This window comes from Chenopodium album, chromosome 18 (genome assembly GCF_948465745.1).
Source record: "Chenopodium album chromosome 18, dcCheAlbu1.1, whole genome shotgun sequence".
Classification (NCBI taxonomy): Eukaryota; Viridiplantae; Streptophyta; class Magnoliopsida; order Caryophyllales; family Amaranthaceae; genus Chenopodium; species Chenopodium album.
Genome location: NC_137851.1, coordinates 12,926,999 through 12,941,803, shown reverse-complemented (window position 1 = coordinate 12,941,803; position 14,805 = coordinate 12,926,999). Strand labels below are relative to the sequence as shown.

At 30.0% G+C, this 14,805-nt stretch overlaps 1 pseudogene; it reads right to left on the bottom strand.

Moving 5' to 3' along the window:
• Positions 1-6,248: 6,248 nt before the first annotated feature.
• Positions 6,249-14,497, bottom strand: LOC145591856 (polygalacturonase-like; annotated as a pseudogene).
• Positions 14,498-14,805: the final 308 nt, after the last annotated feature.

The following is a 14,805-nucleotide window of genomic DNA, read 5'->3' as shown; positions in this document are numbered from 1 at the left end:
TTTTTTTTTTTTTTTTTCATATATCTAATTTCTAATTTATGGAGATTTAGTTCTAAGTATCAAAATAAAAAAAAATATGTCTTTATTTCTTTCCATATTAAATAATTATAACCATTATTAGTGCCTTTACGGCTTTACCTATGTTTATTGTATAGTAAGTCAATAATTTAAAGTCAACTTCACCAAAAAAAAGAAACCAATTTAAAGTCGATAATTTTATCTATTAACTTATATTCCATACTAAAAGCGAATAACCAATGACATTTGTCATTACATTGTGAAAAATTTTCCCAACTTTTTGGCTTTTTTTTTTTTTTCAAAATCTTTAATAAACAATTTATACCTTATGATATTTTCTTTTCAGTTTGACAATTATATTCCATATATACTCAAATGAAATATTTCTACATATCTTTACTTTTTATTTTGTAATATTATTATAAAAATATTTAACAACCATGCATTACATTGGATTTTAAATTAGTAATATAATGTTGAATAATTTTTAATTTTTCTTACCTATTAACGCTAGGTCGTAAGGCATCAGAGTAAAGGACACAATTACCTAACAACCCCCGCTTATATAATACGTAGTACGAAATAGAGTTTTAGGAGAATTTACAAGAAACAAAGGAGAGAAATAGGAGGGTTTCAATAAACCAATAGGAGATGGAGAGCAAGAAAGACAAATTCAGTTCTCTTGCAGATGATATCTTGGCCAATATACTCTCTCGTCTCCAAATCAATTCCGCGGTTGCCACCTCCGTCTTATCTCGTCGATGGTGCTACCTTTGGACTGGTGTCACCACTTTCAAATTCGACAATGATGGACTTTACGTTTCTAAACTAGCCTCAAACAAATTCTCCACCGTGTGGTCGATATAGTTCGACAACTGACCTCTCGATCAGACCCTCCATGTTTTCAAACTTCAGTTACGTTCGTTGTCCAACTTATCTAAGCCTAGCGTAGCAGACGCATGTTTCCAAGAAGTTTGTGGCTGAAACGTGGAGCAGATCATTGTTGAATCGGATCTCACTTATTCTAAGAATTGCTTTCCCGTTCCGGTGTTTCTGTTTTCTTCCAAGAATCTGGTAGTTTTGATATTAAAAGGTATGATCAAGTTTAATTTACCAGAAATTACAGATATTCAACTTCCGAATTTGAGGAAGACTAGGCTGAACTATATTGTTGGCGTCCCTCATGAGTTTTTGGGGAATCTATTTAGGTCTTGTCAACGTTTGATGGATGCAGATTTGATATTCAAAGACTATATAACCCAACCCGAACCCAAACCCAAACCCGAACCCCAGATTGTTCTGAATATATCAGCGCCGAATCTGAGGTTGTTGCGAATAGATTTGTTGGCACAACCAACAGCCCAAAATCCTCATCGATGCACCTAAATTGGAGACCCTTAATCTAGCTAGCCTCACTTCAAATTATTACTCTATTCAGAATCCGTCGAAATTAGTCAAAGCATCGATTCACCTGCTTTGGAATCCGAGGCATTATTTATATGTACCGCTTGGATCGGAAATGTTCAAGTTTATTTGGCAATTGTCTAGTGTTAGGGAGCTTTCTCTCCTGCTAGCGGGTAAAGAGAATACCAACCTATATCATTGCCTTAACTCTGTAAATCTCGGGACCTTTCCTAATCTAGAACGTCTTGAAACGAGGTTAAATTATGGTGGCTGGAAGGATTTTCTACTTTCGATGAGATGTTTTCCTAACTTAAGGCATGTTTCGGTATGCCTAACTAATATGGGTTATACAAATCCCGTAACGGTTCCCATGAATTGGTGTGTACCAGAGTGTTTAAGTAAGTTGAAGACAATAGAAATAATAACCGGACAACGAGCTGTTAATGATGACTCAGGTTGCTAAGTACATTCTAAGTAATGCACTTGTTTTGGAAAAGCTTCAGATACGGCGTATAAAATTTGATGTAATCTTGTGTGATAAAAAAGATCATCTATGGAACGTGTTTACATTCTATAAATCTTTGATCCAGCTACCCAGGGCATCTTCAACTTGTGAGATTGTGTTTAGTTTATTTGGGCTGGTTAGAGTATCAAGTAAAGACTGGAAAAATGGAAAGCTAATATGTGAAATCTCCAGTCAATTTGACATTCCGTGAAGTTCTTGGCTTCTCAAACCCGACATTAATCAAGCTTATGGGTGACAGACTGACAGGGTATTGATTTTTAAATTCTCTTTTGATGTTTGTTTTATGCTTAGAATCTCTTCTTGAAGTGTTTGATGTGTATCAGCGACTTAAAACCTTGTTATTACTTATTATTTATTCATCATCTTTTGAACGATTTGCTAAATTGGTGCTAAAAAAATAAAGAAATTACTAAAATAGTGTTCACTTTAAAATATTTCTCAAAGTAGTGTTCACGTAGGATTGGAAAGCTCTAAACCTAATTTTTATCGCTTCGTATTTAAAATCTAAATAAAAAAATCATTGGAGTCTCAATACTATTCTCTAATGGTTTTAATTCACCATTGTTCCAAACATTGATGTTTCATGTTATATATTTTTGACAATTTATATCCATAACAAATATGCTACAAACGGACTGCAACAATCAATTAACTTATTTGGAACAGGAGAAGCATGAAATGTCTAGCTTTGGTCATATCACCGTTAGGGACATTCTTAAACTAGCTGCTTTAATTACTCGGAAGTTAACAGATGTGGGAATGTGGCTGTCCACAAACTTGCTCAAAATAGTATGTAGAAACTATGAGGATTTGAGAGTTTGGGTGGAAGACTATCCTTCTTGTATTAGCTCTGCTATTTTGCTAAATATTTCTAGTTTAGCTTAATAAAATTCTTGGTTACTAGCTCTGCTATTTTTCTAGATATTTCTAGTTTAGCTTAATAATATTCTTGGCAAAAACTTTGTATACACCCGGTTTACACTAATATTAGTGTACATCGAGCAATATAAGGGTAACTTTTAGCTAATTTTAGGGTAACTTTAAACATAATAAAAATTTTATATAAATAGACAACAAGAAAGTTTTATAAAGGTAATTTAATTACATTCAATCACTAATAATTGATTTTTTGTCATTTAAAATGTGATTCTTTACTAATAAAGCGTAGATAATTTTTATTTGTATTTGGTTACTTTTATGCATATTGGGGTAACTTTTATTCATTTCAAGGGTAACTTTTGATCACTTTAAGCTATCTTGGTTACTTGCTGTCAAAGAAAAAAAAATGCTAGAAAATTTTTAAACATTTATATTACTACATCATATTCATACTCCATAGTGCTTAATTCCATTTTTACTATTAATAAAATACAAAAGCATTAATGATGAGGCTCAATGCTAAATAAAATTAAGATATCATAAGCATTATTTAAGATAAAAAAAATTGATGTTTGACTTAATAAAGATATATCTTATATGCATAAATGAAAGTTTGGCTTGAAGAAATCCTACCTACTGTAATATCTGATATTCTCTTTGATTAAGGTTTGAGTAACCAATAGAAAAAGAAACCCTCTTCGTGTTTAAAAAAAAAAAAAAATGATGGTATACATATTTATTAGGATTTTATTATAAAAAAAAGTTCTCTTTAATGATTTTTTAACCATAACCTATGTTTGTAAATTTTCGAACCTACATGGACACTAAATTGAGAAATATTTTTAAGTGGACACTATTCTATTAATTTCTTTATTTTTCAACACCACATGGGCAAGTCGATCTCATCTTTTTGGTTATTTCTATTTAATGATTTTGCTTTACTATTACAATTGTTTTAGTAATAATGTGCATTGCTAGTTACTGCTGGTTTGTTAGCAGGAAAAAAATCATCTTTGAAGTAATTGGAAGTGATTAATCCTCTGTTTTAGGGGATTGGTAATTTAGTCTTCTTTTTATTGATAGAGAACCAAAGTTAATGATGATTGATAATTTCATAGAAATCCTAGCTAGCAAAGTTCATGGGGCTGATTTGATGGCTTAGGTTACATCGAGGATTGAACATTAGTGTATGTATCTGTCCAAGTCTCATCGTCGAGACTAGAAAACTGGTGAAGTAAACAAGTCATCTTTTGGCATGTCGTAATGAAAAATTAAAGTAGATTTACATGAGGCTAAATAAGCTTGTGTTCATTTACGACCTTGCTCTTTCTTGATTTAATTGGATTGAATTATGAAGGATCTCTATTAATATATAACAAGCTTCACTAATTATAATAGTGTGTATTTAATCATCTCATATAAGTGAGAAGCATTCTATCATTTAGCACCTATTCTTCTCAATTGAAAGATTCCTTGCTTTTGCTTCATGCCCATAATCTGCAATTGCATGTATCCTTGATCAATTGACTTTTAACTTAATCTTTGTTGCTCTATATGAAGGATCAGTTTAATTGTAGAATAAGGAGAAAAGAGGTTTAACATTACTCAAATCAGTGAAGTAACTCGGCGGATTCGATGTTTGATTTTTTTTTTTTTTTTTTTTCTTTTCAATTTTTATTAATTTTTTTTCCCTACACAAAGATGAAATTTTATAAAGTAGGCGCTAGGTAATTGTTTTCAAAAGTTGTCATTTAATTAAAGGGTGGTTAGTTGTTGACAAAATTTCCTTGAAATTATTCTTTTATATTACAAAACTTACCATTTTCCTAACATATAATTTACCCTTAAAAAGCATTTATAATGTACTACGTAGTATATTGAATTAATCATATTAGCCTTAACAATATGTATCAAATTGAAATTACAGATTTAAATACAATTAAACTCATTACAAATTAAAAACTTATGGAATTAAAGTTACCATAAAAATGGAGTTAAGCCTTATCTTTTTCAATTATTCACCATTTGGGTATTCACTTATTACGGAGTATCTTTCATTGTTGAGTAGGGTTTGATCATAATGATGTGTTTTGAATGAAAATCAAGGAAGACATTTACATTTAAATAGATTAGTTCCCGTGCGATGCACAAACATAATAGAAAAAAATTATAATTGTATACATTTTCAAGCCATATTATCACTCAAAATATGTAAAATCTTTGTATTAACATAAGCCAAACCACACAAATTAAAATAATATAAACAAAAATATACCTATCTACAATAAAATTTGGCAAACTTTGTAATTAGACAGAGTAATGACATATATACAGGGTTAATATTTGTTTTCCTTAAAATTAGATATATATACCTTTAGATAATGTACTGTATAAAAATAATTTGTAATCAATATTTAGCTTTTTTTTTTTAAAAAAAAAATGGCGGGAAAATTTTGAAGGAAAAACTGACACGTGTACAATTTGGGGAAAGAGCTGATGTCAGCGATTGTTATTTTAGTATTAGTTATAGATAGTTTTTGTGTTAGATAGTCAAATTGTAACTATGATTATTATTTGGTAGCAGTATTATTCATCAGGAACATTTTTTTTGGAGGCGTTGCCAAAAAGAAAAAAAAAATGCCATAGTAAAATTTTTATTCGTGAGTAATTAAAAAAAAAAAGTTCATAGGAGTAATTTTTCTCGGCTAAAACGGATAGTTACAATCATTTGTAACTGTTGGTTTTTAAAAAAATTGTGCCAAATGTAATGATTTTACTTGTTTTAATTTGCCTAAGGTTAAAGGTAGGTTAGACAAGAGTTAACTTGCCGAAATTCTTGATTCAGTATCCAAAGAGTGAAAAAAAAAAATGAGTACCTAAAAGATGAAAAAATGAAGAAAATAGGGCTCTTTTGTCGACTTAACTCTAAAAATTGTTATAGTTAACTCAAATTGTCTCCATCTCATCATATAATTAACATAACCCCGTCTTATATAAGACTTATTATTTTTCCTTCAGTTTAGCTCTAATCAGTTCAGTTCAGCTCAGTAAATGTGAACAGACGTGTACATAAAATTGAAAAAGGAGAGAGTACAAAGTTTCGTTTTTTGAGACTAGCTATATATTATATAGAGTCAACACTAATAAATAGTTAGTCTAACCCTTAAAATATCTTAATCTAGAAAAATAAGTATAGATAATTGTCTATCAAAATAGAATAAGTTATGATGGAGCTCTTACAAATTATGTAATATGAAAAAGTATTCTTTTGATAAGGTAAGAGTTCATACAAATTAGAAGAGTAAATCATTGCATTTAACTTTGAGGGTTTAAACTTTATAATCTAAACGTGTTTTTCAGTATAAACAAACTATTGTATATACATATTTTTTAATTTTGTATTATAAAGTGTATATAAAAATCAATCGAAACAACTTTTAGGTTGAACATTTCCAAAAGTTGATCCCTCACAATTGTTACAGAAAGAAGAAGCTTGTTTGTAGTCAAATTTATATTCTTCAATTTTATGCCCGAGCAACGATGTTTTGGGCTACAATCAAATTTTACAGATCCATGGATGTCGTCATATGTCACGTCACTTATTCTTACTCCAGACACCTATTCACAAAAAATAAGAAAAATTATTTTATGTTGTGAAATGAGGGGAAAGATGAGAGATTGAGAGAGAATTAATCTGTGTATCTTATTCCGTATGATAAGGTGTATATATACATACAATATATTAGGGTTTGATTGGATAAGAATATAAACCCTAGATATAGATTGTTTCGGAATGATACAAAGGAGGATAATGGATATCCACAAATATTTCATAACACTCCCCCTTGGATATCCATTATCGAAGACTGTGCCTCATTAAAACCTTATTAGGAAAAACCCTGTGGGATAAAAACCTAATTAAGGAAAAAGAGTACAACATTCTTCGTAATACGCTCGAGAGGTTGCCTCGTTAAAAACCTTACCAGGAAAACCCAATGTGGGACAAAACCATGGTTAAGGGAAAAAGAGTGCAGCGCGTATTTTCTCCCCCTGATAAATACATAACTTGAGATCTTCTAGTGCAACAACAATGAATCCAATATGGCTAGGTGTCTTCTCATATGTAGTAGAATATCATTCCTTGCTCTTCAACCTCCTAATTTGAATTTGCATCTTCAAGTCTTCACGTGGACACAAGTGTCTTCATTTCACCATGTATGGATTTATCTCTGTATCATTCCAAGCCTCTGTTTGAATAAAGTTACTTTAAAAGTTAAACTTATGCGGTTACGCCTTCTTCTGGAGGTCGTGAATAATAGATGATGACCATTATTTAATCAAACATTTCTTAATGGCAACACATGATATTATAATGTTGCTATTTAATCTCGTATGAATTAATATAACACATGTAATTATATACATTGATCATGGTTCTTCTAGACCATAATATATAAAATAGTCTCACGCATAAGTATCTCGTTGATATTCTTTAGAATATTCATAATTGACATGATAGTCCTCTTGCAAATACATATAGTAATTCTCAATCTTCAAGTTGAGATGTCAATGATGTAGTCACATAGACTAAAAATTTGATAATAATTACAATATTCAAAATATAAAATTTGTAGGGTTGTAAATACGTTGCATATAAGTTCTTCGGGAACTTTCTTCCATGATTCATAAATAATATTAGATCAACGTCATATATAATTTCATCATAATTATAAGCCCATAGGAATATAAATATGTCTTTCTAATTTTCCGTAAATATGCCTCACTATATATATAATGAATACACCACAATTATCGTATAGAAATCAATGCACGCAATATATGAGATATAAAAAACATGATAACATATTTAACATATTAAACAAAATATACAATGAGTAATGCATTTAACAACTTGCTACACATGTAATAAATAATCCATTAACCCATGACTCACACATACACATAAACATAAGACTCAAAATAATACATGACATTGTACAGTGTGGATTTAAAATCCATATTTCATTAGACTTCTGGTCCATGATAAACTTATGATCATTATCATTATGTTGACATTAAAATGGACATATATTTCTGATCCCTTATTCACAAGTCCATTCATTCTGCATATGCATATTATATATCGGTTCCATCATATACCGGTATCATATAATTCCTCAAGATACAATTTTAATGTGCATGCTATTTTGCAATGATATCTGAATATATTTCTTATTGGTACCATCATAACTTTCTTATATCATAGGCCATCTATTGTAATAATTCAGATATCTATACCACTTTTAGGGTATTTCATACACTATGGTATTTATATACTATTACACTATTAGTGTTAATAGCACTATCTTGCCATATATCATATATATTAGACATATCTTTATTTTGGAACCGATCATACAACCTACACTACAGGTGTAGTGATTCAAGTATAATTGGCAAGATTTTATCTCAATGTATACACATAATTAATATGACCAAAATGTATCTTCAACGTTATGCAACATGAGTCATAACTAAATACAAATCAAATCATAAATGTGCAACATATCTTGATAATATGTAGGCAATATTTGGCATATAACTTTTCAAACTTACGTTACAGGGATCATCAAGTTTTTTGATTTTGCCAACTTATGCTAGCCCTTCTCCCCCTAAGTTGGTAAAATAGCTCATATATAGGGGCACTAAAATTCTTGACCAACTTAGTATATAAATTTGCAAAATAATTTATTTCATTGGGAAGATCATATTCAATAAAATTTATCTCTTCTGGAGAATATTATCCATGGGGGGAGAGTATATTGTGCAGTTGTTCACCATTTCTTATCTTTATTCTTGTGCTGACTGATAATAGCCCCAATAATCAAGAGATTGTTATATAAGTATAAGTCACTTGTATGTAATTCACTAGATAATGATCTCCTGGATCATCAAAAAAAACTTTAATAATAAGATATTGGTTACTCAAAATTTAACATACAAGTAGCCTTAGTGAGCTTTCAGTCACCTAATACGGTGAGCTTCTACTCACCTAAAACTGTACAAAATATAAACTATCCTGGTGAACTTCTGGCCACCCATTACATATGCCCATACAAAGTTGTTAGAAACTTATATATATACATATACAATCTCTTGAATTTTTTTTTTCGTCAAAATAAACTATTAAATCCACAATTCAAATGTATTTCAATCTCAATGTTATGTCTTGCCATTCAATTCATTTCATATATCTAACATTGAGAGCGTCAGCACATTATTTCTTTAATTTCAAATGAAATTTCTGGTTCTCATCATAACGGGTATTTATTAAACCCGGATGGCCTATTTAATTTTCACATTCAATCACTTTTTATTTAAACTATATATGGTCAGTTTTCCAATTATGTGATCACCTTATCAAATGTATTTTATACATGGCCATGAATATAATGTGATATAATAACAATAATATGCATATCTTTCTTCACTTGGCAAGACAACCAACTAATACTTGATCGATAATAATAACTTAATTAAGCTCCGCTGGAGTATTAAGTATAATCTTGATACATGATAATCTTGTTGGACATTTCATACTAATCTGGAGTCTTTTATATAAATATGGTAAATTTTAATTTTACTAAACATGATGCTTCTAGTGATCTAATAAAGTTTATCACTTCATTAAATCTGTCATTGTCAACAATTGCTTCTTTCTCTTTTTTTTTTTCGAAAATTCATATCATCTATAGGTATCCATTAATCTACCACGCTTCAGGCGTCTCCTTGGTTGATTAACAATTGATATTGTCCTTCTGGGACATAAATTTTAATGGGAGCATTTACAACTAGTATATAGTCAATGACAGTACAATTGTTCATATATCTCCAGGATGGTATCATACTAAAGATTTAATTATCGTGTGGCCACCTCTATCAAATAAATGTTGATATTTAAGTTAATATATGTATCAAACTGACCATCAAAGTATTTTATTGTTTTTGTGCAAGGATTACCTAAATTTACGGAATGAATATCTCCCCCTAATCCTTGCATATGGGGGCATAATATTAATCGTTCAACAACCTTTAATTAATTATATTGCGTCTTTTAAGCCAGAAATTATTTTGGTAATGTCATGTATCAAGTCAAGTGTTCCTCTTTCATTCATTTAAATTGGAATATCTCATAAGTATGGGCATAAACATATTTATCAAGTGAGTTGCTCACAATGTCATGCACGTTAAATCTCTTGCTCATAAAGATAATATGTATTCATGTTAATTTGCAATTCTATCTTATGAACTTTTACATGAATTATATACAATCAAAAGAACATCATGCATGCATGCTAATCTCTATTAAGTATGCACGCAATTTCTCATTCACTTCTGGGAATGAATATATCTAGTTATTTATCAATATTCAGCTAGAATTTGGTATCTTGGATATCCAAACAAAAGACAATAATATATAAAGTATAAACTATACAAAATCTTTATATTTTCACATGACATTGTGTGTATAGGAACACATTAATTATGTAAACGGTGGATTATCCAAGCAACATACATTAGAAACTATTAGAAATTTCTTGTCATTTATAAGTCTTTCATATCATTCTTGGGGCTTTCAGACCCTTCATAATATTTAAGGAACTTCAGGTCCATATGGTATAATTATTTAATATTTAAATGACACATCAATCATTCAAAATAAGTTCGCATATTTTTTCATATGCAATTGAAATAAATCACATATCTATCAATCATCCATCTTCATCAATAAAAGTTAAATTGAATCAAAACATGATCATTATGTAGATTAAATATGAAAATCCATCACTCCATCGTCAAAGTTACATAATTTGCTCCAAAGCATTATTAGTTTAATGTATTATAAACTTATATAGTCCAAAGACTATGCATAATAAGAAAATTGTCATACAAATATACCACCCAACTGAAAATATATATCTAATTAAACAAAATTAATTAACACATAACACAGATGTATTGCACGAGAGTAAAGGGTGAAATTTATAATAAAGTTGAGTTAAAACAAACACGGCTTAGTAATGCTAGATTGTGGCAAAACATGAAATTTCACTTCAAAAAGTTATTAGTAGGCGTCTTGCGCTTTCGGGGTAAAAATAAACAAGACATCAACACCTTAACAATGTATCAACCACTATCCAATAATACTTTTATAAATGATCTATTATAGAAGACTCAAGAGACTATACGAAATAAGGTTATTTAATCAAATTCAATAAAATTAATGAAGCATTCAATAAAGTATGCATCAGTCATTTTATCGGCAGCGGCAATAGCATATCAAAGGGCAAACCCCTATATTTACTTTGCATCAATGAAATAACACGTATATATTAGTAGATCTACTCAAATATACTTGCCAAAATAAAGATTGGGAAACAAAAGCAATCACATGAGCACATAAGATTAACATGTCATATGTTTGCGGAAAAATCTGTCATACTTGAGATTTCAAGGTCACACATAAATTAAAATTTGTAGCACATAATTTAGCATCACTCATAATAAGATATGACAACTAACTTTTAACAACAAGAATGATTTATTTGCTACCCCACAGTTCACGCACAAAATATTCATAAACATTTAAGGATTAATACCAATAATAATTCTAAATTTCTGTAAGAGTCAAACTAGTAGGGATAATCAGATACTACGCTTCATGCTCAATAACCATTGTCCAAGAAGACTATCGAAAAGCAAATAATCTACCAAGTATACAAATCAACTATATACTTGCCACATACGTATATCATAGAAGAATTCCTCTTAACACACTCACCAAGATGAGTTCAATTCAAAATCTATCAATAGTCTGCATGTTCACTAGCATAGCACTATATAATATTTTAGAGCTTTCAAAAGATAATAATAATAATAATAATAATAATAATAATAATAATAATAATAATAATAATAATAGATAAGATAAAGAGAAGACAAACATACTAATGTTTACCTCTGGATTTGAAGGCCACGAGGAACAAGCCTTTTAAGACCTAACCCAAAATGCTTTCCCTAAATCCAACGCAACCACCGGGTAATTAAGCTGCATCTACGAGATTCCGAGTATCACCTTCATCTTCAACGAATACGCCGAGAAATCGAAGTTTGTTCTGTTGAATGCCTGCAACCATATCGTTGTTAATAGGATCGCCCATTTTGGAGTGCCCTGCCATTGATAGACACACTATTAATTTTACAAAATATAAAAGGGCGTTGTTTTCGGGTTAGAAATCAGGATTGCTTCAACTTCGATGATGGTGTTGCCGCGGTGTTGTATGACGGAACAGGTTGAAATTTGGGGATTTTAATCGGGTTTTCCAGTATGCTAATTGTGATTGAAATATAATCTTAATTAATTGATGATTTAGAGCTTTGGTGCTGATAACGTGTTGTGAAATGAGGGGAAAGATGAGAGATTGAGAGAGAATTAATCTGTGTATCTTATTCCGTATGATAAGGTGTATATATACATACAATATATTAGGGTTTGATTGGATAAGAATATAAACCCTAGATATAGATTGTTTCGGAATTATACAAAGGAGGATAATGGATATCCACAAATATTTCATAACATTTTATAAGATTTACAAAAAAAAATTTAAAATAAGATCTTGAATATAAAAATATAGTTTAATATACCTGTATATAGTTTAATATACCTGTACAGGACAATCCTTATTATTGGGGCAATATTTTTGGTCGATGATGATTGGATTTCGAGCATTCTCCATTGTGAGATGCTGAAAGACAACATCGCTAACAAATTCATCACTTGGTCTTCCCCATGACTTAATTACATTGTGCACTTTTGCCTCATCTAAAATTTTTCCTAAACTTCCAATACTTACGCCATGACCGGGACCACATGTGATATCTTGAATCCACAAATTTTTAGTTCCCGGTCCAATTGAGATACAATCATCTCCCGTAGCAATGTTCGAAATCGATATTGTAACATCAATTGATGATTGTACATGAATACCATCGGTGTTAGGACTATGACCCGAGGCAGATATAGTAACCCCTTGCACTTTCACGTTTCGACAATCATCAATAACAATATGGTACAATTGACTATCTAATGAGGTTATACCATTTATTTCAATGTTTTGGGAATTTAGAAAGCCTAAACTCTGTAATTTAAATAAAAAATCGTTATGTTAATATAAAAAATCAATAAACCAATTTAATATTTTGAAGATTATTTTTCATTAAATAGATAGGGTTATTTGTTCAAAATTGCGTGTTAAACAGATTAAATATTAATTTGTGGAAAAAAATAAATTCATAATCACAAGCTCTTTAGAATAAGTTAATAACATAACATTAACACAATAAAATACCACGGAGGACAGTATAGTAGTATACTTATATATCGGAATAACAACCCCAAATCCTAATAATGCTAGAAGGTAAAAGAATAAATAAAACTAATTAAATTTTTTTAATATAATTCTTTTAAAATTAAATATTAATTGTGTGGCCCTAACTTATTTAAATTTAAGTACGTCTTGAGTACTATGTTGCGTCACATAATAATTTTAGGACTGAGATCAAATAACATATAAAGATCCTTTAATGTAAAAATAATAATAGGTACGTACTAGTTAAATTAGAGCATTACTTTATGTAGAAAATAAATAACTTACTTCCACACCACGAGGACATGCTTCTTTTCCAGATCGTTTACAATTCCATAACTTAGCTCCCGCAGCGTTAAACACTCCACCAGAAAGTGTAAGACCATTGACATGCTCAAATAATACCCATGTTTTTTGAGTTTTGAAGCACTCGAAAATCACTAGGAGCTATAAGGGTTCCGTTAATAACAAAATTAATCTTACTACTTTGACATCCCTTTCCAGAAAACTTAAGGGATTTTGGAACAAAGTATTCTCCTTCGGGAATATGAATTGTCGACTCGCCCGTTGAATCACAAGCTATATTCCAAGCCGCCTCCAACGCCTTAGAAGAGTCCGAATTCGAATTGGGTTTTGCCCCAAGGGTTACCACATCATAATAATCGTAAGCTGCGGTAACAGAGTTTAGGTTGAGGATCACCAAAATTATTGACAATGTTACAATTATGATCTTCATAATTTTTATTATGTAACAAACAGTGATTGAATGCGTAATATTTTGGTGCGACTGTATAATTATTAAGAGAAAGAATATGTGAAATTTTGGAGGTAGAATAATTAATTTATAGATGTTGGATACTAGTTCCATAAGCATACAAACACATACAATTTATGATTATGGATAATATTGTTTTTAGTCTAGATGATTTGATAAATTTTCATAAGATTCTTATCATATGTCACCTTTTTTTTATCAGTAATATATTTTTCCTATAAATTGATAAGATAAAAGTTTAAAAAAAAAAAAAAAAAATAAATATCGTTAAACTTATTTATCTCTAGAGCTACAATTACAAGTGATCAATCTGATGATTCTATTTTTAATTTTAAGGAAAATTTTTGAGGAAGGACCTTTTAAGAGGTCGATTTTGTAAATAAGGACCTTTTAAGATAAAAGTTGTGAGAAAGGACCTTATAAGTTGTGTGAGGTTGTGAAGAAGAGTTTTGGTTGGTTTTCCATCTAGTCAATGCGTGACTCCGGCATATGACACATAAAAAAACACCCTTTTGTACTTTTATTTATTTTTTTTTATTTTTTTTTTTTTTTTTGGCAAATGTTCACCTGTTGTATTAGATCACTTATAGGTTGAGTACTCTAAGTGAAACTTTGAAACTTTAGTACCTTAAGTGAAAATTTTTGTAAACTTTATTACTCTCCACAAAGATAAAAGATTACTCTCTAGTAGTATTAACTCGTTTTCCTATAAATTGATAAGATAAAAGATAAAAAAAATATTAAACTTATCTATCTCTAGAGCTACAATTACA